Source organism: Pteropus alecto, unplaced genomic scaffold (genome assembly GCF_000325575.1).
Source record: "Pteropus alecto unplaced genomic scaffold, ASM32557v1 scaffold72, whole genome shotgun sequence".
NCBI classification, from domain to species: domain Eukaryota; kingdom Metazoa; phylum Chordata; class Mammalia; order Chiroptera; family Pteropodidae; genus Pteropus; species Pteropus alecto.
The window spans coordinates 8,526,219-8,554,059 of NW_006436811.1; the positions used below are offsets into that span (position 1 = coordinate 8,526,219).

General features: G+C 35.0%; 1 pseudogene; it reads right to left on the bottom strand.

Moving 5' to 3' along the window:
* Positions 1-291: 291 nt before the first annotated feature.
* On the bottom strand, positions 292-12,122 carry LOC102889911 (annotated as a pseudogene).
* Between the last annotated feature and the right edge of the window lie 15,719 nt (positions 12,123-27,841).

The following is a 27,841-nucleotide window of genomic DNA, read 5'->3' on the forward strand; positions in this document are numbered from 1 at the left end:
GGATATTTTGACATAGGTAAGGAAATCATTCCTAACCTAAGTTCAGAAGATATTCTATATCTTTTTTTTCTTATATTGCTTTATTTACTTCACAATATGTAATGAGCATCTTTCCATGTAATAGGTAAAACTCCCCTGCTGACAGAAACACAGCACTCAATTAGAAGCTGGTAATAGGAGACCCATAGGAAACAAGTAACACCAAAAGGTTTACAATGAAGGTACATCAAAAACATGGACGTTTAGGAAGCAGATGTGTTGCCCTATTAGCTTCAGGGAAAACATGAGCATTCAAGGTATAAGGTAAAACTCATCATGATGGTCATGGTAAAAGGAGTTAGGCCTAACTGTCCACAGACAATGACTCAACTGCTTTTCCCTCAGCTTTTGCATAAGTCGCCTCATCTCCTCCACAATCCTTTCCATATTCTCTTCTTCCATCCTGGCCTGTGGCTCTCCAAGCCTCTGAATCACATCCCGTTGTACTGCCTAACATGGAACCACCTATGATTTCCTCTAGGCACACAGTACTCACCAGCTGCCAAAGGGAGGGCCAAAGACTCTGCTTTATCAGCATCTTGCTCCTTTTCATCCTTTTTTTTTTCATTTTCCTGGTTGGCATTTTCCATGTTGTTTTTTTTTCCTAACTTTCTCCTCTTTGGGTGCCATTGCTACTGGGCCTATCCTTGCTCTCTCCTCCGCCTTCCGATTCTCTTCACGCGTGTGCCCCGGAGACACTTGGACCCGCACTTGGACCTGCCTACCCTCCTCCACCTACTCTTGGGGCCACCCCTGGCCTTCAGGGCCACCACGAGCAGATTCTCTCTTCTATATCTTGTGTTAGAAGTTTTACTGTTTTATACATTTAGACCTGTAATACATCTCACATGAGTTTTCGTATATGGTGTGAAGTAGGAGTCAATGTTAATTGTTTCTTCATATGGTTTCCAATTGACTCAGCACCATTTGTTGAAAAGACCAGCCTCCCGTGCTGCTTTCTTCCCACAAATTGCAGTGGCTCCTCCCTGATAAATTAGGTGAACATATATGAGTGAGTCTGCTTCTAAGCTAATACTGTTTTCATTTCTATGGCTTTATAATAAACTTATAATAAACAAATCTTCATATCTTCTAGTGTAAGTACTCTATCTTCCTTCTTCAAGTTGGCCTTGGCTATTGTAGGTATTCAAAGTCTTATGTATTTTAGAATTATATTGATAAATACACACACACACTGGTGAGATTTCTAATAATGGGATATTATTGAACCTACAGGTCAATTTAGGGAGACCTGATATAGTAATGACATTGCCTTCATGAAACAGGGTGAATTCTTCCTTTTAATCAGGTGATCTTTAATTCCTTTTAGCAATATAGCTGGCAGAATAGAGGTCTTGAATCTCTTTTTAAAATTTATTCCTAAATGCTTCAGTGTTGGTATTTTTAGTGGATTTATTCCTAGGTGCAAAAATTTTTTGCTATTTTAATTGTAACTTCTAATTAGTTGGTGCTAGTTCATAGAAATAAAATGGATTTTTGTATATTCATGTTATACCCAGCAATCTTGCTAAATTTACTTAACAGTTCTAGTAATTTGTATATTCTTTGAATTTATGTATTCTTTTCCATTTTATATGTAATCTTGTCACCTGCCAATAATGACAGTACTGTTCATTCTTCCCAATCTTTATAAATTTTATTATTCTTTATTGCTTTGTTGCACTGGCTAGGGTCTCCAGTCCATTGTTGAACTAGTGACAATGGGTATCCTTTGTTTTGCTCCTGAGCTCAGGTGATGTAATCAATATTTTACCATTAAACGTTGACTTACACTATATCTGATCTGGGATGTTCTTTTCCATTTCTGGATTTATAAGCATTTTAAATATATATAAGCATTAAGTTTTACCAATGTTTTCTCTGCATATTTTGGGAAAATCATGGCTTTTTTTTTTTCATTTTTGTGCCAATGTGGAAAATTACATTGATATGTAATAGTTAAATCAACTTGGCATTATTTGGTATGGTTTGCTATTGCTATATCGCTGGAATTGATTTGTTGGTTTTTTAGTGTCTATACTTGTGAAAAAAATTATCCAGTAATTTTCTAGTCTAAAAAGTCTTCATCTGGTTTTTTTGTTACATTTGACACACAAAATGAATTGCAAAGTACTTCCTTTTCTATTTTTTAAAAGATTTTTTGTTTAACTCATGTTATTTCTTCTTTAAAGTTTTTAAAGAATTCACCAGTGAAAATATCTGGGCCTGGAGTTTGTTGTTGTTGTTACCGTTTCTTTTATGAAAATGCTTTTAAATAGAAATTTGTTGTTTTTAAAATATAGAAAGATCTCATTTTTGATAATTATCAAGTTTCTATCAGACGGTCTCACAGATAACAATTTTAAACTCTGGGCGAAATACAATAAAACTAAATACAATTACTTAAAAGTACTAGGGAGAGAACAGAGGCAGATTTTAGAGAGAAGTTGATGTTCAGAAGAAAAGAATAGCATGGAGAGTTTCACTTTTTTTTTTTGGTAGCCAAAAGCCAGAGGGCAGGGCGACATATATGATGGTCAAAATTCCAATAAAAATCCTAGCCTATAATTTCTCAGGCCTAAAGATTCAGAAAACAGAATTCCATAGTTGCTGGAAAATAAAAAATCCTGGAAAGGTAGAATTAAAGAGAGGGAGTCCCAAATTCTGGCTATCTGTCCAAACCATGAACCATGCATGAGTAGGGCAGACTCAAAGAAGCCTAGCTAAAGACAAAGCAATTAACTGATATTTGAGCTGTTGTCTAAGATACAGAATTTCAGTTTAAGTCTAACCAAATTTAATGTCTCATTTAAAAAAAGAACAAATTAACACTCTTTGGAGGTATGTAACACAATCCAGAGTGTCTTCTAAAGAACATTCACCATGTCCAGTGTTTAACCCAAAATTACTCAACATACAACCAAGAAAATGTGACCCTTTCTCAAGAGAAATGATAATCAACAGAAACAAACCACACGATGATCTAGAGGTTGTATTGGGGAGATAATTATTTTAAAGAAGCTATTATAAGTATGCTTAATTACATAAAGGAAAATATGCTCGAGAGAATTAAGAACTATAAAAAAATTAGATGAAAATTCTAGAACTGGAAACATAATATGTAAAAATTTTTAAATTTACTGTTTCAGCTTAGCAATAGATTTGAAGTAACAGAGGAAAATGTTAACAATGAAGATACAGAAATTATCCCATCTGAAAGAGATTTTAAAAATGAATACATTTAAAGAAGAATATAAACTAATACGAGTAAATTCAGAATATGAAAAAAATGGGACAGAAAAAACAAAAATAAATGGATTGAAGAAAGATATAGCATGAGGTCAATTAGTCTGTTTTTCTAATTTTTTACATAGCAAATTACCATAATTTCAGCAGCTTTAAACAATGCACATTTACTATCTCACAATTTAAGTCAGAAGTCTAGACAGGCTTAACTGGATTCTTTTTTCAGAGTCTCATAAGTCAAAAATCAAGGTGCCATCCAGGCTGGGCTCATATCTGGAGGCTCTGGGGGGAATCTGCTACCAGGCTCATTCAGGTGTTCAGCTAAATTCAGTTTCTTGCAATTTTAGGACTAAGGTCCCCTGTTCTTTTTGGCTGTTTGTTAGCTGAAAGTCACTGTCAGCAATATGAGGTCTCTCAGATCCTTCTATGTGATTTCCTCCATCTCAACAATGGAGAACCTTTTTTTTTCTTTTTTTTAATGTTAAGTACCCCTCATGCTTCAAATCTGACTTCTGTAAGCAGCTAGAGAAAACTATCTGCATTAACCATGTAATAATTAGACTAAGCTCACCCCGATAACTTTCTTTTTCCCATATAATTTAACATATTCATGGGAATGATATCTCATTCACAGTCCTAGGGACTGGGCAATAAATATTTGAAGACCATCTTGTGATTCTTCCTGCTATAAACAGTATGTATAAGAAAACTGAGGTGCTTATTTTAATATTAGGTACAGTAGAGTTTAGACATTAAAAAGCAAAATATTAAAAAGGAAAATTACCATAAATGAATATATACCTAATAACAGAGCTTTAAAATATATAAATCAAAAATTGACAGAATTAATGGGAGAAATAGGCTAGACCAAAATCATAACTTGTGATTTTAATGCCTTTCGAAAATTAATAACTCGACAAAATTTACTGAGATACAGAAAATTTGAACACCATTCACACTTTGACCTAACGAATATTTATTTCTAGAACAGTACTCCTAGTAATTTAGAAGATACATAATTTTAAAAGGTGGAGCATTAACCAAGCTGGGCCATTTGTGAAGCCATAAAGCAATATAAATTTAAGAGAATTGAAATCATGTGTTCATATGTTCTCATCACAAGATAATTAAAATCAATAGGAAGAAAAAATGTATATAAACACAATTTGGAAATTAAACAACATATTAAATCTACGGATTAAAGAAAAAAATCACAATGGAAATTAAAAATAAAGTTTGAACAGAATTATAATGAAAACATAACGTTAAAATTTGTGTATCTCTAAGAAAATATATAGCTATAAATGTTTATATTAGAAAATAAGAAAGGTCAATATGACCTAAAATTCTACCTGAAAAAGAAGTAAGTAAACCCAAAGTAAAAAGAAAAGAAATAATCAAAATGAGAGCAGAAATCAATAAAATAGACAAATGATGGAGAAAATTAAATTCCAAAGCTGTCTACTAAAAAAGATCAACAAAATTAAATTTTAAAAAAGCTCTAAACTGATCACAAAAAAGACAACACAAATCACCAATATCAGGAATGAAAGAAGAATTATTATAGAGTCTACAATCATTAAAAAAAATAGGCTACTATGAAAACTTTATGCTAAAAAAATTCAGTTGCAGTGAGATGAACAAATTCTTTGAAAAAGTCACCTTAAGTAAACTGACACAGATGAAATAAAATTTTGTAGCCCCATATTGATTTTTAAAATAAAATTTATTCTTTAAAAAAGCTTCCCATGAAGAAAGATTCAGGCCTGTATAATTTCACTGGTGAAATATAACATTTTAAGAGGAAATAGCACTGATTTTATGCAAATTTTTTTTAATTGGAGAAAAAAATTGTTTATGAAGACAGAATAACCCTAATGGCAAAATCTGAAAAAAAAAAAAAAAAATTACAAAAAAATATTGCAGACCAATGTCCCTCATAGGCATAGATACAATATCCTTAAAAATACTTGTGAATTGAATCCAGAAATATGTAAAATTGGTAATCCATAATGACCAAGTAGCATTTATCCCAGTAATGCAATGTTGGTTTAAGATTCAATAAACAAAACACTCAATGCATTTCATCACATTAACAGAATAAAAGAATACCCATATAATTACGATAAATGTAGAGAAAGCATTTGAATGATTAAACATTCTTTCATGATTAAAACAAGAAACTCTCAAAATTAGGAATATAAAAACTATTTTATAATTTTGTCATTTACAATAAAATTCAGCCAATGTCATATTTAACAGTGAAATATTAACATGTTCCATTTAAAATAGGAAGCAAAACAATGATAACCAGTTCATCACAGGGGGTTCCCATCCAAGATAGAAATGTAGGAGGCTCCAAAAGTTGCCTCTTTCCAAGGACACACCAAATCTACAGCTACACACAGAATAATACCCACTGAAAGAAATCCAGAAACCAGCTGAGTAGAGACTTACATAACAGATGGAGGGGGGAAAAAAAAAAAAAATCAACATTGAAACAGGAGAAAGGCTGAGACACACTGTTGAGGTGAACCTCACCTGGCACAGCAACATATAATCAGGAGGGAACTCACAACTCCCACCTTCTCTTTGAGAAGCAAAAGGTTTGGACCCAACATCTAGTGCCCTAACTTTAAAACTCCCATCTGAGGAAGCTTTGATATACATGTTGTGTTTTCATGATCAGGTAGTACTTTTTAATTTCCACTGTGATTTCTTCTTTTACTCATCAATTTTTAAGTACACTATAGTTAGAGAACATGCTCTGTATTATTGTGTCTTAACTATGGTTCTGCATTAGGTTGATTTTTGTAAATGTTCCATTGGCATTTGAAAAGAATGTATATTCTGAATTTGTTGATTCTAAAGTCCTACTCATATGCAACATATTTCAATTTGGTCAAATCTTCTGTATCGTTAATGATTTTTTTGTCTGCCTCCTGTCAGTAACAGGGATATTAAATCTCCCTCTCTGGTTCTAAATGTATTTACTTATCCTTCCAATTTTGCCAACTTTTGCTTTATATAATTTGAATTTTGTTACTAGCTACGTGCACATTTAGGACTTTTGTATCTTTGACTGGAATTGATTATGAAATCTTATTTCAAAGTATATTCTAATTTATATCTCATATCTCAATATAGATATGAGCTTTTATGAGTTAGTGCTTGAATTTTTTAAAATCTTTTACTTTTGACCTATTTTTCATCAAACTATTTTCAGTGTATTTCTCATAAAGAATATACATTTGGGTTTTGAGATTTTTAAATTATTATTCAATTTGATAATCTTATCTTTTAATTGGGTTGCTTAGTCCATTTTTAATATAATTAAGGAAGTTGGGTTTATGCCTAGAACCCTGAAATTAATCTTTTACTTTTTCTATTTTTCCTTGTTGCTGTGTTCTTCCTTTGTCTTCTTTTTGATAAATCAAGTACTTTTTATTCTTTTACTTCTTTAGTTATACATTCTTATATTATTTAGTGGTTACCCTAAAGCTTACAATGCACCTCCTTCACTTATTACATTTTTCTCTATTTTTACTTTTTCCCAAATAGTGTCAGTTCCTTTTAATTGCACTTATATCCTTCTGCCCTATTCTTTATTGGTTTTATATATTTTATATCTAACCTATTATAAACCCTATGAGACATAATTATTGTTGTTTTAAAGAGTCAATATTGTATTATCTATACCCACACGTGAATCTTTCTACTGCATTTTATTGTTTTATTCTACCCTGAAATTTCTGTGAAGGATCACTTTTCTTCAGCCTGAACTTCTAATATTTTTGTACTGCAGATATACTGGTATCACATTGTCTAATGTTTTTCCTATCTTAAATAGTCTTGTCTTAGCCTTTAATTTTGAAGGATATTTTCACAATGTATATGATTCCAGGGTGGCAATTCTCTGAGCTCAGCTCTTTAAAGATGACAATCCATTGTCTACTGGCTTTTATATTATCTGTTGCAAAGCTGGTCATCAGGTTTATTATTGCTACTTTTTAGGGTAACATGTCTTTTTTATTCCCTGCCTACTTTTCAGATTTGTCTTTGGTCTCCAGCAGTTTGACAAAGTTTGCTTTTATAACAGCTCTTTGTATGAAGATGTTTAAAATTATTTTCATAAAGGTTTATCTAAATACCTATAATCCTTACTGTTCCCAAGAGATAAAGAAAAGGAAAAATGTGGACTTCAAACCCAGTTAATTACGTTAACCTTTCTCAGCAAGAGAATTCTTAATTATTTAAAATAATTCTGAATCTGATTTTTAAAATATAATCTAAAAACATTATGATATTTGGAGAATAATCCCCTTTAGAAAAATACTAGAGATTTCCAAATCATTTCAGTTATAATGTCATCTTAGAGTCCATCCTCAATTCATACCTCACAAAATTAGCAATTCTTGTGTTTTAATCTAATACAAAACCAAATACAGCCGATTCTTTATTATTTGTGGGTTCTGTGTTTCTGAATTTGCCTACTAGCTAAAATTTATTTTAATCTCCAAGTCAATACTCAGGGTGTTTTAATTGTCATTTGTGAACATGTGCAGAGTAGTGAGAAATTCGAGCCATCCAGAATGCTTATGTTCCCAATTGAGGTCAAACAAGGTGAACCTTTGCTTGTTTCAGCTCTCATACTGTAAACAAGTGTCCTTTTCTCCGTTTATTTGGTGCTAGGTTTTTGCATTTTTGTAGGTGATCGGCTTAAAATGTCCTCAGGCATAGTGCTTAAGTACTGTCTAGTGTTTCTAAGTACAGGAAGGCTACGATGTGTCTTAAGGAGAAAATGTATTAGATATGCTTCATTCAGGCATGAGTTTAGTGTTGTTGGCTGTAAGTTCAATATTAATGAATGAACAATATATGTTAAATAAGGTGTCTTTAAATAGAAACACACACAAAACAAAGTTATGTGTTGATTGGTTCACAAAAATATTGTGCCCAGACGCTCACAGGAATGTGATTCTGTGTTAACCCTAGGAGAAGTGGTTCTGTATTCACTAATTCAGTGTTGTGGTGACTTTATAGAACATAACTATCATAAATAACAAAAATCAACTACAAATGTAAAAGTTTTGAGACAAGTAACAAAATTGAATATCAAGCAGAATTTGGATATTTTCAGATTTAAAACACTTCAGTTATGAACTGGTGATTTAGATTTTTTTAAAAACTAGTTTAGCTATTAATATATTCTGCAAAAACAACTGGGTGATTTACTAAAAAGACAATTTAAATCCCATTTGTAACTTAATTTCAGTAGAAGGGGATTTTCTTTACTTATCTAATACATTTCTCAACTGAAATATATTTACTCTCAAAATGGCAGAGCAACCACCCAGACTTGCAGCCCTTATTCCCATAGACTGATGTCACTTACAAGTGATAGAAGCATCTGTGACAACAGCTCATGAAGTAAAGGTTACTTTCAATTTAGTCACATTAGGTGATATTATTCTACATTGTTCTGGCTTTTCTGAGATAGTGGAGTAGAAAAGTTCAGAGCATGTACTCTGAAGCCAGACCTCTGAGCTGGAGTGTAGGCTTTGCTACTTACCAGCTGTGGGATATTAGACATATTTCTTAAATTCATTGAGCTTCCTCATTTATAAATGATGATAAAAACAACTAAGTTAGAGGATTAAATAAATTAACACTTATAAAGCACTTGGGAGAGTGTCTGTACATCATATATGATAAAAATGGTTCAATCATCATTTTTATTAGAAGCCCTGTATGTAAGATAAAGATGGACTAGAAGAAAGTGTGAGTGGCTGAATAATCATACTGGTTGATCTTTTGGGAATGTGTTTTTCTCCCTTTCCTGCTCAGGATGTGTATTATAATATGTCTTAGATGTCAGCATTAATTGCCTATTAATCAAATCTACAGATGATATAGAAATAGAATGAATTCAAATTATTTTCCCTTTTAATGCACATACTATAGAAAATGTCAAACTCTTTATTGTAATTTGTCTTCAGCCAAAGATTTCCTGATTCGTCCTTTTCATATCAAGAGAAACAGCTTCCAAAAACATGAGAGTAAAGAGTTCTATCCTGTTTCATACAAGGAGCATATCTAGAGTATTGGTTTCTTTTCTAGATAATAAACTACCAGAACATCACCAACAAATTTAAGTTTGAACCAAAAAAAGGACAGTAAAAAAGGATCAGCACTATGCCTTATGAACAACTCAAGGGTCGGCCTAAAAATAGATCATTTAATGGGAAAGAAGAGATGTGAGTTGTGTGTTTGTGCCTGTTGTCCAAGGAGTGAACACAAGTGTTCTGATCTGCCCCTGTGTGAAGATGGGAGAGAGTAAGTGAGAACTATAAAAAGGTGAATTTCTATTCAACAGAAGACAACTTTATAGTGATTATACTTATCTAAAAGTACAGTAGCCTACCTTCATAAGATCTATGATTTTGTTTAAATGATCTAAAGAAGTTACCTAGCTTCTTAGAACTGTATTCATCCCTGAGTAGTTCTGATGAATAAAGTGGGAGCTAAGAGAATATGTAAACTAGGAGCAATAATTTAAATAATTTAAAACCAAATTCTGAATCATATCCTTTATGGATAATCATGAATATGCAATGTGCATGGCATAGTTTCCAAATGCTTGCTAGATAGTAAAGTGGAAATTAAAATACATAAAGAATTTTATATATCTTAATACACCTTCCTTTTGCAAACTAAAGTTTTCCAAACTCTCCAAATAACACAAGTGAGTTGTTACTTCTAAATTTAAAACTCAAGCAAAAACAGCAAGAGTCTATCATCAAAAATCGAGTCAGTTTATTAGACTAAGTTTAAAAGATTTAAATTAATAGAATATTTTTCTCTTCACAATCATTAAGCTCAATGCTTAGTTTTTGTGTTCAATTAGTCTCAATATTTTGGGACAAATTTTAAAAATTGGTTTAAATTAGGTACTTCTGACTACTTACTACTCAAACTTGATTTTATCTTAGCACATTTATACGAACATATTTTTTATCCCATTGTAATATGCTGATTGGTTTTCTCTCCTCAGACTCTTAAATTGAATATGTCAACCGTAATTAGTCCTGAAAATATTGGCTTTATCTCTCAAAAACTAATGATCGTTAAACATTTTAGAAAAGGCAAATCTTGACTGACATTCAATTAAGTCTCCAGATTCAAATGCTTCCCATTTTTGCATACGGCCTTTGCAAAGGATTAACGCACCAACCTTTGTTATCTTCTAATTTTAGAAAAGCCTTAAGGAGGCAACAGCTGTATTAGGAACAGAGACCACTGCATCCTAACAGTTTATAAAAGGAATCTCTAAAAACAAAGCAAAGCACAGAATCTTCTGCCCTACATTGCTGAGAAAATGTTTGATTAAGGAAGGAGGGGACAGAAATTTTTATATATCCTCTTGTAAACGCTATTCACAAATTATTTTCTTTAATTACATTATAACAAAATAAATTTAAACCTCATAGTTCATATAACGATGTTTTCCTCTTAAGGCTAAAAGAAGGCATTTTCATAGTGGAAACATTCTCTCATATTCCTTCTCACAAGGTTTTCTCCCAGTTACTTCTCATGAATTTTTTCTCATTGCAGAGCTGCTGATATTAATATCCTGCAAACTTTCTGTTCCTACTGTCTTTTACTGTCAAGGATGTGTTGAAACAGGAGTGCGCACACGCTACCTCCTAAATCAATATTTCCAAAATTTAGCATGCCTTACAATCACCTGGAGGCCTTATTAAAACAGATTACTGGTCCTCGCCCACAGAATTTCTGATTTGGTAGGTCTAGGAGGGGCCAGACAACCTTTATTTCTAACAAGTCCCTGGTGGAGATGAGGTTGCTGGTCCAAGGAACACACTTTGAGAACCACAATACTATATTTCACGTCTGTGTATTTCATCAAGTGCTCTGGAGCCCCATTTCCCTTTGCACTCAAACCATTAAGACAACCATTTAGGGGCACTTTTGCTAACTCTCCTAAGAAATAAGACAGCTAGCCACTATTATTTTATGCAAGATGTTCATTTTTTTCCCATCCATTCTTATTCTCTTAACTCAGCTACCCATTTTGTTTGGGAAATCATTATTTTAAAAGTAATTACCTTTTCCTTATAAAATGGTATCTTTCGTTCTTTAAAGCAGGGGTTCCCAACCCTCAGATCAGTATGGGTCCATGGCCTGTTAGGAACCAGGTCACACAGCAGGAAGTGAGCGATGGGCAAACAATCGAAGCTTCATCTGTATTTGCAGCCACTCCCCAGCGCTAGCATCACCTCAGCTCCAGCTCAGATATCAGGCATTAGATTCTTATAGGAGCACCGGTGAGTCCTTGGTGCCAAAAAGGTTGGGGACAGCTGCTCTAAAGAACACCTGTGTTTAGATGCCCTGCCCCCCGCCCCTTTATTTTTTCCAGAACGGGCAAACAATCAAAGCTTCATCTGTATTTGCAGCCACTCCCCAGCGCTAGCATCACCTCAGCTCCAGCTCAGATATCAGGCATTAGATTCTCATAGGAGCACCAGTGAGTCCTTGGTGCCAAAAAGGTTGGGGACAGCTGCTCTAAAGAACACCTGTGTTTAGATGCCCTGCCCCCCGCCCCTTTATTTTTTCCAGATACAAAAGTTTTAGCAGGACCCAGCCCAATGTCTCCACAAGCATCCTGACTAAATGACAGTCTTATAATCTCATCAGCATCTTTATTCTTCCTCTACCTTTTCAATCTCTTATCCATAATTGTATGCCAAGACTAAAAATTCTTTTGTTAAATAGCAACAACTTCTTGCTTTGCGGTGTTTACTCACTTTCAGCACCATTTTGTCAGCTGAGAAATAATTCAGAACTGCTTCTTACATCTATTAATTAGCAGCATTAAAACTGTCTACCACTTTGCTCACTTTGCCTTTATCCCCCTCTTCAGAGTGAGCCCCACCCTTAAGATGAAAACTCTTAATATGACCTCAAATTGACCTTTCCTACAAAGTCTTTCCAGATAAACTGCATCTCACTAAAGATCCTGTAATAATGTTAGAAATTCTTTGGTAGTAGACACAACTTGTACTTGTGTGTACGTGTTTCTGAGGTTGTTTACATATGTGTTGCTTAGTTCAGTTAGAAAAATTTCTCCATATAAGGGATTCCCTCCATACTTCCTTTGGTATTGGTACCATGCAGTGTCTGACCATACAGTTGTGTCAAGTAGTAGGCAGTAACTTCTTTTTAGAGATGGAATAATGTGACACAAAAACTTTAAGCAGTGGCTCCAATATTCCATCTGACTCCCTGAACCATATCGGAACTCTGTGATCTTGGTCACAAGCTCTATTCCTGCAGATATGGGGAACATTATCTTAATGAAAATATGTAGTTTACTTGCATCTCTAGTACAAATTATCTTGGACTGAGAGCCATCTGAATATAAGATTAAGCCAACTTGTATAAACTTGATATTCAGGATTTAAACAAAGATAATCAGATGATATATATGACAATTAGGTAGGTACAAACAGGCAGGCAGACAAGCTTAGTGAATACTAAAGGAAAGGAAATACAATATGGAATAGCTCCTAGAAAAAGGTATATTGGATTTGTGTTATTCTTACAGCCAGACACATGAATGCATTGTATGTAAGCTTAAGTGAAAAAATGGATGAGGCTGCATCACACAATGTTTGTTGAACGAATTCATTTTCTTGAGTACACATTTTGTGCCAGATGCTATGAATTGCCAAGACAGTCATTCTTGCCTCTAAGGCATACGCAGTCCTCCAGAGGATAAAATAAACTCTAATACAATATGTCGGTGTTTTAAGTCATAGCATCAGACACTTGATTGCAGGAAGTTAATGCGTAATTGGAAGGTGAGAAAGTGGATGTGGGCTATTATTTTCAAGATGTTTGGTAAGGACTAAAAGGTATGAAAAGGAATAGAATAAAGAGAAAGAAGATTTAAATGGGGTAAAGGAGATGGTTTGTAGGCTGCATGGGAAGAGCTGCTAAAAGGAGTGATGGAGAAGTTACAGAAAGGGGGGAAAGTTATACAGACACTTTATTTATCAAGTCCTGGTCACAGTATAATAACATATTTTAATCAATAGAAGAATAATTTCCAATAAAAATGCTAATGAGTTTTTACCGTTGCTGTCACATTATTGAAATCTTTAGATAAAATTATAAACTATCCTAAGAATGCTCTTAAATAGCACATCTAAAAATTATTGAGGAAACAACTCAAAATGCAGAAAAAGCTCAATATAAAGATATTTATCACAGCATATTATATAATAGTGCATTTGAACAAAGGCCCAAAAGAGAAATGGTTAATTATAACAAATCCAAATGATAAAGTATTATACCACTGTTGGAATTTTTATGAATATTATTTTAATACTGTAACAAGCATTGTTACTGTATTTAGTGGGGGGAAGTATATACAATATGATTATAGTTGCATAAGAGATGGAGAGAGAGAGAGAGAGAGAAGGAAAGACTGAGGAGGAGAAAGCATGAAGAGTACTATGGACAATATAAAGTAAACAAAAAATCTTAAGCAGTAATATTTAGTCATTTTTATTGTGGAACTATAGGTGGGTCTTTACAGGCAAATGATTCCATTTTAGACCAATTATTTTAATATCTGATACTCAGCTGTGACATTATAAACAGGGATTAGTCCCTCTGTTTCTGTAGATGTGTTCTTTGTAGCAATCATTCTAGAGGGATGTTAATAACTGTTATACACACTAAAAATAAAAGTTTATGCTAAGTCTGAGAAATGCTGAGTTGATCGGGTTTCTTAACTGCAGTAGGAATTCTTTATGCTAGTGGTCACCGTGACTATCTCGTATGGTATAAATTAGTGTTTCACAAATGGATTTGACCACCGAATAGTTCAATGTGTGGAAATTATTGCATGGAACAAATTTTCTGCCAAACATATGGAGGAATTTTTTGCTTACCATTGTGGTATTTACTTTTAAGTAATAAGACAAAATTACTTGAAGCATTAATAGCATGTATCTCTGGGATAACCAAGGTGACATTAGGTTAATGAAGAATTTGAGATCCTTCTAATATCTCCTTTTCAGCTCTGACTCTGCAGTCCTATATCATTTCTGTCCTTTCTTCCTGGGAATTAGGTGAATACGCTTGCTAATACCTTCATTCCCTTGCCATCCAACTAGACCAATCCACACCATTATTTCAACTCAGAATCCTTCCACAAACTTCATACTCAGATCTTCAACTCCTTCCTATATAGCACCTTCTCAATTTCTCATAATACTCACAGGTACCACAATATGACAAATTCAACCAGTCTTCTGTCTTTATCTCAATGATAAAACAACTGCCTACCCAGTAACTCAAGCCAGAAATCTAGTGTTCTGTCTCTTCCATAGGCACCATGCCCTCTCTCACACGGTGTGTCCCCTGCCCCTCAGTGACCAACTGGCTCCCTTTGCTTACTTTTAGCTTCTGGTCACTTATCCCTTAGTCTGTGAGACACCATATCAAGACTGATCTGGCCCCGATTCTTCCTCATGAATTCTCAGCCAAATATTGCAAAGCTACCTGGATCATTTACCTACATTTTCTTAAATTTGGAAAATAAATAAATGGTCTCAATTTTTTAAAATTTCACTAGCACAGACTGTGAATTTGCGAGTCCAATTCAGACACCGCTGGCCAAAACAGTTATGGCAAGGGGGCCAAGGTCACATCTCTGTAGCTAGAAGAAAGAATGTGGCATTGGCATGGCAGATATTTAGATGGCTGGCTTATCTAATGCAATAGGACCACCTAGACAGCAGAGGCTATGGATTCCTAAACTGGAATGGTAGAAATTCTAAATCAACAGAAAAAAAAAAAACATATTTCTGCTGTTATAGCTCATTTAAGATCTGTTATGCCAACTGACTAATATAAGATATGCAAAAGAGGAGTTTACCAGAAGTGGCGGGTCTCTTCTCTAATGCAGTTGTGAGTAGCACCAGGAAGAAAGCTAGTGCTGCTAACCATTGCAGTCACACCGTGTCCCTGGACAGAAAACTAGACTGAAGAGAAACCTGTAAAAGAGCTCCACTTGCATACTTTGACATCAACAAATAGTAGAAGAAAAAAAAATACAGAGATAAAGAAGGTCCACTTCTGGGGATATCTATGATCTATTCCTTCCCTATCTATTTCTGGCTTCTAGAGCTTCATTGTCTAATACAGCAGCCACACGTGGCTATTTAAGTTAAATTAAAATTCAGTTTCTCACTTATACTAGCACATACTGCAAGGGCTTAATTGTGGCTTGTGACTACCATATTGAGCGATGTGATATAGAACATTTCTTTCCTAGAGCATTAATTGATAATATAAAACAAGTAATAAACATTAAGTTATTTTTATGAATTTCAAAAGTCCATCTGGAAAAAAATACACACACACACACGTGTGTGTGTGTGTGTGTCTATATATATTGTAGCTGGAGGAGCAGCTACAATTTTTCCTGTGTCAAGCCCTCCACTCATACAGCCTGCAGGTGTAGGCAGAAGCTAAATCTGAATCTGCATTAACCTGGTGAAAACTGCTCGCCACACCCTGATGACTCCCTGAGACCCCCGCCCCACATAATTTGCACAGTACTTCAGCCTCTTTCAGCTGCTTTTCCTCACAGGCAGTTGGCCTTGGCCCTTGCTTTGGACTTTCCTAAAAATTCTCAAAGGTTCGCAGCCCACACACACAGGGATGCTGGCCTCTGCGTTTCTTGTACCTCATACTGAGTGGCCTCAGGCCCTCCCCTGGTGGCAGCCAGCCTTGGTTCATAGCATGGCCTTTCTCACATGCCTCTGGGCCGGACACAGACAGCAGAACTAGGCCTGCACCGGAGCCCCTGCTAAGAAGCCCCAGAACCAACACATCCCATTGGCAGGCTTCAAACCACAACAGAATACCACTCAACTAACTCCACAAATGGCATATCCAATGGGTGGTCTCAGCAGGCACCAGATCTCTACTGGGGCAAATGATACTCCATGGAGTTAGCCTACACACAGCATCTTATCTGCTATGGTTGTGGCTAGTCCTCACAGCCAGTATGCCTGAGGATCAACCCCACCCACTGATGTGTCAATGGCAATCAAGGCACACACAACTCACACCGGGGACATTCCTGTAGCACCTGTCTCAGGTGACCAGGGGACTGTGCCACGGGGCCCTACAGGACAGCTACTATATAAGGCCACCCTGCCAAGACTGGGAGATATAGTAGATCTACCTAATACACAGATACAAAGATAGTGAGGCAGCCAAAACAAAGAGAAACATGTCTCAAAAGTAAAAACAGATCAAACTCCAAAAAACTAAATGAAATGGAGGCAAGCAAGCTACCAGATACAAATTCAAAATACTGGTTATAAAAATGCTCAGTGGACTTAGAAGAATAGATGAACTCAGAACTTTAACAAAGAGAAAGTAAACATAAAAAAGGACACAGAAACCATAAAAAAGAACCAGTTAGAAATGAAAACTACATTAGAAGGAATCAACAGATTAGATAAAGCAGAGGATCAAATCAATGATTTGGAAGACAAGGTAGCAGAAAACAATGAATTAAAATAGCAAAAAAAAAATTTTTTTAACTAGTTTAAGGGACCTCTAAGACAATATCAAGTATACCAACATCCCCATCATAGGGGTACCAGAAGGAAAAGAGAGCAATGGATTGAAAACCCATTCGAAGAAATAATGACTGAAAACTTCCCTAACTGGACAAAGGAAATAGACATACAAGTCCAGGAAGCACAGAGCCCCAAAAAAGAGGAACCCAAAAGAAGCCCACACCAAGACACATCATAATTAAAATGCCAAGGGTTAAAGACAAATCTTAAAAGCAGCAAGAGAAAAACAGTTACCTACAAGGGAGCTGTCAACTGATTCCCCAACAGAAACTTCTCAGGCCTGAAGGAGTTAACACAAAATATTCAAAGTGATAAAAAAGCAAGGACCTATAACCAAGATTATTCTATCCAGCAAAGCTATCACTTAGGATCAAAGAAGAGAGAGAGCTTCTCAGACAAGAAAAAGCTAAAGGAGTTTATCACCAACAAACCAGTATTACAAAAAAATGTTAGAGTTCTTCAATCGAAGGAGAAAAAAGATCATAAATATGAATACTATGATGGCAATAACTATATACCTATCAATAATCACTTAAAATATAAATAGATTAAATGCTCCAATCAAAAGACATAAGGTAGCTGAATGGATAAGAAAACAAGACCCAAATATATATTGTCTATGAGAGACCCACTTCAGATCAAAAGACATACACAGACATATGGATAAGAAAACAAGACCCATATATATATATTGTCTATGAGAGACCCACTTCAGATCGAAAGACATACACAGACTGAAAGTAAAGAGATGGAAAAAGATATCCCATGCAAATAGAAACAAATATAAAAAAAAATCTAGGGTAGCAATACTTATATCAGACAAAACGTCATTGGAGATATCAAAAAGGAATTTAAAAATTGATCGATGCACAATTAGATGGTACAGAAATGTATCTAATTATACATGGAAGTTTTTAAATCATAAAATGTGTCACTTCAAATCACTAGTATTAGAACAGCTAGATATAAATTTTATAAGAAAATAAAATTATTAGCTACTTCACATCAAAAAAATATTTAAAGATGAAAGATCTAACTGCATTTAAAACCAGCTTAATAATCTTGAGATTAAAAAAAGATGAAAAAGACTTATTTAAAAAGATGTAAAACTAGGAATAATAGGTATAACTATAGATCAAATATAGAAAAAATCCTGAGGTTAAAAGCCTGAACTTACAAATTAAAATGTTTTGCTTTATAACATGCATAGTAATAAAAAGGAAGCCATCATCTAGAAATGACTTTAACATTTTCTGAATTTCAAGGATAATGAGAGAATTCTGAAAAAAATCCAAGCAGGAAAAAACAGTTTAATAGTCTATTCGAGATTCCTTTGAACAGTAAAAAAAGTTATATAATTGATAAAAATAACTTTAAGTTCCAAAATGTAGAAATAGTATAAGGCCACCTTGACAAGGATGCAATAAAAGTAGAAAAACCTTTTAAAGTATAAATTTTAAAATTCAACGAAATAGAAATTTTAGGAAACAAAACCACACTGTTCTAAATAATTTTTAGGGCAACGAAGAAATCAAAGCTCTAATTACAGACTATTTAGAAAATAAGGATAATAGGAGTTTCCAGTTCCTGACAAATGAAGAATTAGTTTGAGCTACTAGGTTCCTCTGAAAAATCTAATTAGGAAGTAAATAGGAATAAAAGAGGAGACCTCAGATCCAAAGAACGAACCCGTGAGAACTCCTTGCATTGAAACAAAGGAGTGATTGTTCTGGAATCTTCTACCTGGACAAGAAGGAGGAGCCCATCTGTTTCTTAAACTCATCAAAAGGTGTATAAGCTAGTGTTTGTGTTCACCACACTTCATTGCATATTACAGAAAGAATAATTACAGCCTCAGTAAAACTGAGCTCACACACACAAAAAAACTAGACAATAAAAAGTATATGACAAATTATGTTTTACAAAGATGCCCGCACCTGTATGTTCATTCATTCTTGCATGTTCTTCTTACAATATAATTGGCATTCCACTCACCAACATCTGTCATTTTTGTTCTTTCCTCTTGTATTTGGGCAGAGACTCATGCCTTCCTCAAACAATGGAGTAGAGCAGAAATGATGCTAAGTTATTTCTAAGGCTTGACCAAGAAAACAACTCTGATATTCCCATTCATTCTTTGCCTCCCACCTCTTGGAACCCAGACACCATGTTTTGGGGAACCTCAAGCCAGATAGAGAAGTCACATGTGAATTTTCCTGTAAACAGCCCCAGCTAGGCCTCCAGCCAACACTGGCATCAGAAATCACATTACAGATATGTGAGAGAATGCAATTCCATAATTCTAGTCCCCACCTTCAAGTGTTCCAGCTGAGGCCCCAGACATCATGGAGTAAAGACAAGCCACCTTTGCTGTACACTCTCTAAATTTCTGATCTATAAAAAGAACGAGAGACAAAAAAATGATTTCTGTTTTTCTAAGTCACTAAGTTTTAGGGTAATTTGTTATGATTGTTATGTAGCGACAGATTAATGCAAGTGAATTCGCTACAAAGAAAAGTTATTTTATAAAGTAGAATTGAGAATAAGAATAAAATTCTCAAAGAAATAGGGCACGTTAGAGGTTAATATAAAACAGACACCAGAAAGAAAAAAAAGAAGAAATATTGGACATCGAAAATATAATAGTTGAAAAACAATATAATAAATGAAATAAGTTGTAGAATTGATGAAGGCTAAGAAGGGATAGAAAGATGAAAATAAATAGATGTGGAGAATAGAATAAGATATTAACATATAGATAATAGAAATTCCAGAAAATGTCAAAAGAAAAGATGGGAGAAATATGATAAGGGAATTATATTTCCCTGAATTACAGAATGGCTAAAAACCTGAAATTTAAAATCTATATATTGCAAAATTTACTAGTTCAGGAGAAAAAAAACACTTTATACATGCTATAGCAAAATTTAAGAATGTCAAATTCATAGACAATAATTTTTTGCTTTGTGTTCATTGGTTTCCTGCATTGTTTGTGATTCAAAAAATAACAAAATAATTTGGACAGGTTAGGTGTCACCTCCTCTAGAAATCCTTCCCTATCCAGCTCCCTGAGGACAGATTAAGTGTCCCTATTTTGGGATTCCATAATACCCTGTTCATAGCTAGAAATTTGTTCTTGCCAGGCTATGTCTGTCCCCACCTATTAGCATGTTGAGTGGTAGTTATTAACTAGAGTGACACATCAAAACCCCAGGGAAGCTGTTTTTGTTATTGATGATGGTGCTTCTTCATCTACTTGCCTAGGGCTTCTGAACCTGAATCTTTAGCAGTGGGGTACAAGGTTGTAAAAATACTGTGTTTATTTCTCTATACTGACTTAGTGCCTGGTGTATAGGACATGATCAGAAAAATGTTGCATGAACACATAAATATAGATACATATCATTTCTAACATGTACAATCTAATGGCATTTGTCCTCTAAAAACCACAGCAATTTATTTTGTTATATAAGACGATGTTATTTATTAATTTTGTCATCTGCATGTGGTCTATCACTCTTACTCATTCTTTTGTCAGAGATCAATCTTTATTTCATTATTGACATATTGTCTAGGACCTTGGATTCAAGTGAACATTTTCCTTCTAATGCTAGATATTGGGCAGCTTAAACTGAAATCGCTCATGTACTTTTGCATTCCAGATTTTGCTATGAATACAAACTTGTTTTAGTGTGTGGACCAGATTTCTCACCTTCCCCCAGAATAATATGATACCAGTTTCTAGGTGGGGGGAAAAAAAAAAAAGGCACAGAATTTGGAATCTCATAAATGAAAAAGGATTTAAATTGCTGGATTATCAAGAAATCAATAACTTGTCCTTCCTCAGAATTTCAAATAAGAGTAGTGAATATTGTCACTAAATGTGGAAGATTCTACATAACAACTGCTTACTTTCTACTGTTTCTTTTGGGAAGATTCTACATATGGGTCTCCACCCATGATGATTATTCCAGTTTTGAAACAGTTAGAAATATGTGGACAGTCCCTAGCAGATTCTGCCCAAAGACACGATGGAACATGGGCAGTTACCTACTTAATTGTCCTGTACTCTCAAGTCCACTACTTCTTTTAGTTGAAATTTTAAGAGGGACTCAATCATGAGAAATGGTGAAAGAGAAAGGATGCAATGTAATATCAAGAAAAGAGAATCTTCATATTCTGTTGTGATGTGCTTCCTGTTATATCAAAGAAGTGTCTTCTGCCCATAATTTAAGAAATATTTATAATTTTAAAATTCACTTAAGATATTTAAAAGCACAGCCAGCTCAAAAAGTTAGTATCAGAGTCTTTGATCAACATTTATGGGAAATACTTGCTGTGTGGCAGGAACTTTGACATTTTCTAAAATTCCCATTTAATCTTTGCTTCAGTCTTAGATGTCATTTACATTACCCCAGCTTTCATAAGAGGTAAGTGCAGAGTTTTATGTTCTGTGCCAACAATAATCACGAAAATATGTAAAATGTAACCCCATGCCAAAACTAGGTTTCATAAAAAGTGAACTGTCCATGATTCAGTTGGGGAGTGGGGTGCACAGCTGACTGATATTTAAACTTTGAGGAAGTAAATGCCCAGAGGAAGCATATAAGGCAGATGTGGAAATTCAGAGGAGTTTATCACAGAACTTTGTGTCGTGGAAATGGGAAACATTTTTTTCCACTTACCTAATTTACAGGAATGTTACAAGGAATGAATGTCAATGAAACATTGAACGATTTAGATGAGAACGATTGAGACCCCCAAAGAAAAATAAAATATGAGTTAAAGATTCATCTAAATTCTAAATTTCTTTGTAAAATTTATGTAACTGACTAGATATGCAAGAGGGACAGGTTAATGACTCTAAGCTTTCTTATTTCTTGACTTAGAGTTTTTAAATTTTATAAATTAATTTTTAAACTAAATTCCAATAGAGGAGGAATGAACAGCTTATCAATTCTGGTTCAGTGGGCTACATTTCCATTAGTTCCAAGACTGTGATGTCATAACATATGCCACATAGATCCTGAACCTCATTGATGTGCCAGTAGTTCACTCTGTTCCCACCCACATGCAGCTGAGCACAAAATGGAGCTCCCATCATCCTCAAAACCTCCCACTGACTTGTGAATTTTCTTTGTGAGACAACAGAGTTAACCATAAATACTTTGGGCTCCGAAATCTTCACACTCATTTCAGACCAGCTCAGACACCTGGGTCTCCACAGACTCGGGGCCTACACGCAAAAGAGAATTAACATAACTCCCACATTACACAGTTTTCCTTTCCACTGATAGCCAAGATGAATCCTAGAGCAAAATCTAGCCTTTCTACCTTAGCCGGCCCTCTCAGCCACACATAGCACTCTTTGGCAATATACTGTGGAGATCCAGATAGAAAATGTCTTCCCCCGCCCACCCCCCAATCTCATGAGCAATGGGTTTCAGTGGAATTTACATGGTATTTCAATATTGGAAATAGAATTAAAGTAGCAAGGACATATTCATTTAATATTCATTTTTTTCAGTATATACCCTGAGCCAGGTACTTTGCTGATATTAAGTATTTTATAGATTTACATCAATAACTTAAAGTGTTTCAACCACATAATATACTTTCAATCATGCACAAGCAGTAGAGGTACAATAAGAAAGACATCACACTTAAAACATATTGCCATTCAGAAAATGACCGTCGAACAGCAAATGGTATTACTCCATCATGAACTGCAGGGAAGAGGGCAGCAAGAAGCCTGCTTTTTGCTGCTAGCATTCATTCATACTCTCATTCAGCAAAGGGTTAATCAGTTACAATTTGATGATCCAGATAAATTAAAACTCTATAAAGAAAGATATTCTCTAGATGCTAAGACTTCAAACTTTACAGATTTTTTTTTATAAGTACTGACTTTAAATGTCTTATTTCAAGATTTACACAAGACCCCTTTTTTTTTTGCAGCTAGTTGTAATTTAACACAAGCCGCGTTTCCTAACCATAAAAGTCTTAAAATAATATATTTTTGTTTATTATAACCAGACTGACTTAAAAGAAGGTAGGCCTTCCATACTCAAACCAAATAGAGATAAACTTGAAAAATAGTGATGAATAAATACATGAATAAGAAATGAGCAAGTTTAAGATTGATCTATCATACATCTTCCTCCAGCATGAATGCTTTCATTTGCTTTTTAAATGGATAAATACAAAAACAGCATTTTCCATTGGCAAGAAAGTAACTGTTTTGTATTATTTACCTAGACCGCAGCTGTGTTTCTAAAAAGAATAGTAAATACATTTCTGAAGCAAGACATGTTACTGTGATAATGTGAATAAATCTTCTTAAACACTTTAGAGATTATTAGGGTGCTTTAGAAGCTGCTGTTGAACTCGGTCAGTTTAACAAGAACACAAGGTAAAGATGAAGAGACACACTCAGATTTTTCACTAAGCTATTAGTAGAGTGCTGTAACTGGGAATCCTTCAGGAAAGAAACCGCCAAAATGTGAGGCCAGGACTCTGTCCAGGCATTTAGCATGCGATCTGGTTCCAAGCCAGTCTGAAAGGTATACAGGCCCTGTAAGCCTTCAGAAGGGCTCTCTGAATAAATGATCCAGTTTGGGTGACACCTCCACCCCAGTGATTGGGCAGTCATCCTGACCTGAGAACTTAGATTCACAGGATGGTTGTTGTAGTCTTCTAATTGGTGTTCAAACTTAACTGGACAAGCACTTCACAAGAATGTCAAAGAGAAATAAAATAGCTGATTAGATTGCATTTTACCCGTGCTCCCTCCCAAGCCAGGCCAGACCTGGGAGAATGATGGCTTAAAGCAACAGCCTTCTAGAAGCTCTCAGATACCCTAAGACTCGGGGAGGGGAAGGGGGGGTAGCATATATGTACTCATCCTTCTAATCATGATGGATTAATTCATTCACTTAATATATATTTATTGAGCACCTATAATGTGCCTTCATGAGGCTTATATTCTTATGTGGAGAGGCAGAAAAACAAGTCATACATACCTAAATATTATAATTTGGTTGATTTCACAGAAAGCTAATACATACCCAAATATAATAATTTGGTTGATTTCACAGAAAGCTGGATTCTTCTACTTTCTTATTCTTCCTTCCCAGAACCTCTCTTCCACTATCTTCTGACCATGGCCAACCACCCTCTCTCATCCCAGAAATAATTTCCTTATTTTAAGATGTTTGGCAGCTATTCACAACAGCTAACATTTCATACAAAGCTAAGAAAAGAGAATGGAGAAAACATAGTATGCCCTATTATCAGAGGCACGATATTCCTGGAGAACCAAGGATACCATGGTATCCCACGTAAAACATATCTCACAGGGTATGGTACTTCTGTCATCTCAAGGGTAGGATTATATCCATCTAACGAATTTAATTGCTTAACAGTTTCAGGCTCTAAAATATTTATTTAATGAGTGATGAGTATAATGTTAAATGCTGATTTATACCTAACTAGGTACTATGCAAAATAAGTTATGAATACTGCTCTTGCCTTTAAAAAGCTTACAATCTGTGAGACAGAGAAAATAAATGGAGAAAAAAATATACGCATTCAATTGTCAATTGAATTCATAAGTTATTTAACCCATGCATACTTTGTACCAAACAGTTCAGGCACAATAAAGCATATATAGACTATTGTTGAACCAATGAAGCTAAAAAAAAACCAACAACAACAACAACAACAACAAAAACTAGTAAAGAGAAAGATTCTTAAAAGAAGAGAGGCATAAAATATACCACAGAAAAGCAGAAAATATAACAGCATGGCAGGCAGGTTCTAAGGAGGCTCCCATGATTCTTAGGTGTTCATGCCTTTGTATAATTTCCTGCCCTTGACAGTGGGCAACCCCTGTGACTTGTTTCTAACCACTAGAAAGTGGCAAAGATGATTGGATGTACATGAATACATGGTCATTCTTACATAAGAGCATAGAACCCATCTTAATGGAGTCTCTTTTTCTCTGTTTCTGGCTTTTAAGAAGTAAGCTGCCATAAACCCTGCAGCTGCAAAGAAATGAATTCTGCCAACAACCTGAAGGAGCTTCGAAGCAGATTCATTCCCAGTTAAGCCTCTAGATGAGAACCTAAACCAGACAGGCTGACGCCTTGATTACAGCTTGATGAGACCTCAGGCAGAGAATCAGCTAAGCTTTGCCAGAACTTCTGACCTACAAAAACTGTAAGATAATATGTGCATGTTGCTTTAAGCCACTAAGTTTGTAGTAGTTTGTTATGAAAAAGATAACCAATACACAGAGATTCCAAGGAAAGAATATCTGATTGTAGGCAATAGGACAATTTTTATGAAAGAGGTAGCATTGTTATAGAAGTTTTGGATGTTAGAGAATTGTTATGATTTGAACCTTTAGAGATTAGAGCAACATACATCTCTTAATTTCAGGGAGCTGTTAAGTTTAATCTGAAGATTACTTAAGTAAAAGCATGGCATGTCAGTAAGAAACAGCTCATACCTAATGATGAGAAATTTGAAGCTTTCCCACTAAGATGAGATGAAAAGCAAAGATGTCCCTTCCTACTACTCCTTTCAATATTGGACTGCAGTCCTTGCTAATGCAACATGGCAAGAAAAGGAAAGTAAAGGAATACATATTGGGAAGGAAGATATAAAACTATCTTTGTTTGCAGATGATATAATCATCTATGTAGAAAATCCCAAAGAATCAATAAAAGAACTCCTAGAACAAATAAGCAATTATAGCAGAGTTGGAGGATCAATTGCTTTCCTACCTACCAAAAATGAACATTTAAAACAATACCATTTACATTACAACCTTAAAAAAATTAAAATACTTAGATATAAATCTAGCAAATATATACAAGATCTATATAAGGAAAACTACAAAACTCTGATGAACAAATCAAAAAAGAACTAAAGAGAGATTCCATTTGCATGAATAGGAAGACTCACTATTGTCAAGGTGTCACTTCCTCTGAACTTGATCTATGGATTCAGTGCAGTCCAAAACAAAATCCCACGGAGTTATGAATGCTGACAAACTGATTCTAATGATTATATGGAGAGGCAAAAAACAACAACAACAAAAAACAGAATAGCCAACACACTATTGAAGGAGAAAAACAAAGTTAGAGGACTGATACTAGCTAACATCGAAACTTATTACAAAGCTAAAGTAATCAAGGCAGTGTGGTATGGTCAAGACATGGTAGAAACTTAAACTCATATTACTCAGTGAAGGAAGCCTATCTGAGAAGGCTACATACTGTATGATTCCAACTACATGACATTCTGGAAAAGACAAAATTGTGGAGACATTAAAAACAATCGGTGGTTCCTGGGGGGTGGGAGGTAGATGAATTGGCATAGAAAATTGTTTAGGGCAGTAAAAATACTGTATTATAATGATGGATATTTATCCAAGACCATAAAATATACAACACCAAGAGTGAACCCTAAGGTAAACTGTGAGCTTTGAGTGATATGATGTGTCAGTGCAGATTTATCCTTGGTATGTAAAAAAGTAACTTCTGGTGAGTGATGTTGATAATGGGACACACTATCCATGTTGGAGGGTGGGCAGAGGGTATACAGGACATCTCTGTACCTTCCTCTTAATTTTATTATACCTACAACTGCTCTAAAAATGTCTTTTAAAAATGTAAGAACAGCTATAGTCCAGGCTGCCCAGGGCATAAGGTACACGCCTGGAAGAACTATTTCTTTGCAGGATGACTCTAATCATCACCCTGAGGAGTTTGTAATTTATTTGGAGAGCAAGTAGGACTTAATGAAGATTTTTCAATTGTCAGTGAAATGATCAAAGATGTGTCCAGAGAATTTTGGAAATACAAAGCTTAAGCATTGTGTTGAAGAAAAGAGGAAGCCCATAGGAATCTAGAGCAACTGAGGTAAGGAGATGAACTGGGGGAAGGAGGTGTAATGGGAGAAGTTTCCAGAAGCATGCACAAATCAAAGTGAAAGAGCCTAGCAATTGCTCAGCATGAAAAGGCAGAGTTGACTCAAAGGTTTCAAACCTCAGCTTCCTTCCCCTCATGAACACATAAGAGACCCACAAGTGGTCAAAAAGGAGAAGAAGGCAGAGGAGCTGATGTAACTATAAGATGGTGCCGCTGCCTTTTCACCAGTGCATCCTGATGTAACAGTCTTATACACATTTCTAAGTACCTCGCTGAAAATGTCTCGAAACAAAGCAAAATTGTTCTATGTGGCACTATTGGAAATAAGAGTGAGCCAAATCCAGCTATCAGCTGTGTCCATGCGATACCCTGTAATCGTTTACATATATGACTTTGGATAAAATATGAGCTGGAGTTAATAATATCATTATACTACATTTCTCAAATGTATATGAGATATGATTTTTTAATATGTGATATCAGACACCTATCTGTAGTGATGAGTAAAAAAAAAAAATGAGGGTTTAATATCCTCGGCAAACTAATTATAGGTCACCAGATTACAGGCAATTCAGAGAAGCCCCAAAATGCAACATCTGTATTTCCGCCATCACATACATTGAAACCATTGTGACAATGCTGTCATTCTCATTTGTGAGGCCGAGGCAGGACAGCAAGCTCTAAATAATGCATAAACTACCAATATTCCTGCTCATAGTTCTTTCAAAAAATGGTGAAGTGTTTCTTTTATGGTCCACAAAGAGTTGAAATCATGTGGTGAATCTCAATAATTGCTTTCAGGAGGAGCTCTTGACACAAACTGCGGGTTGTGGAGTTCGCCCATGTCAGAAACGCAGACGGCCACTGCATATAGATGAGTACAGCGTCCAGAGAGCCTGCCGGTTGCAGTTTTCCCAATGCTGAAGGGAT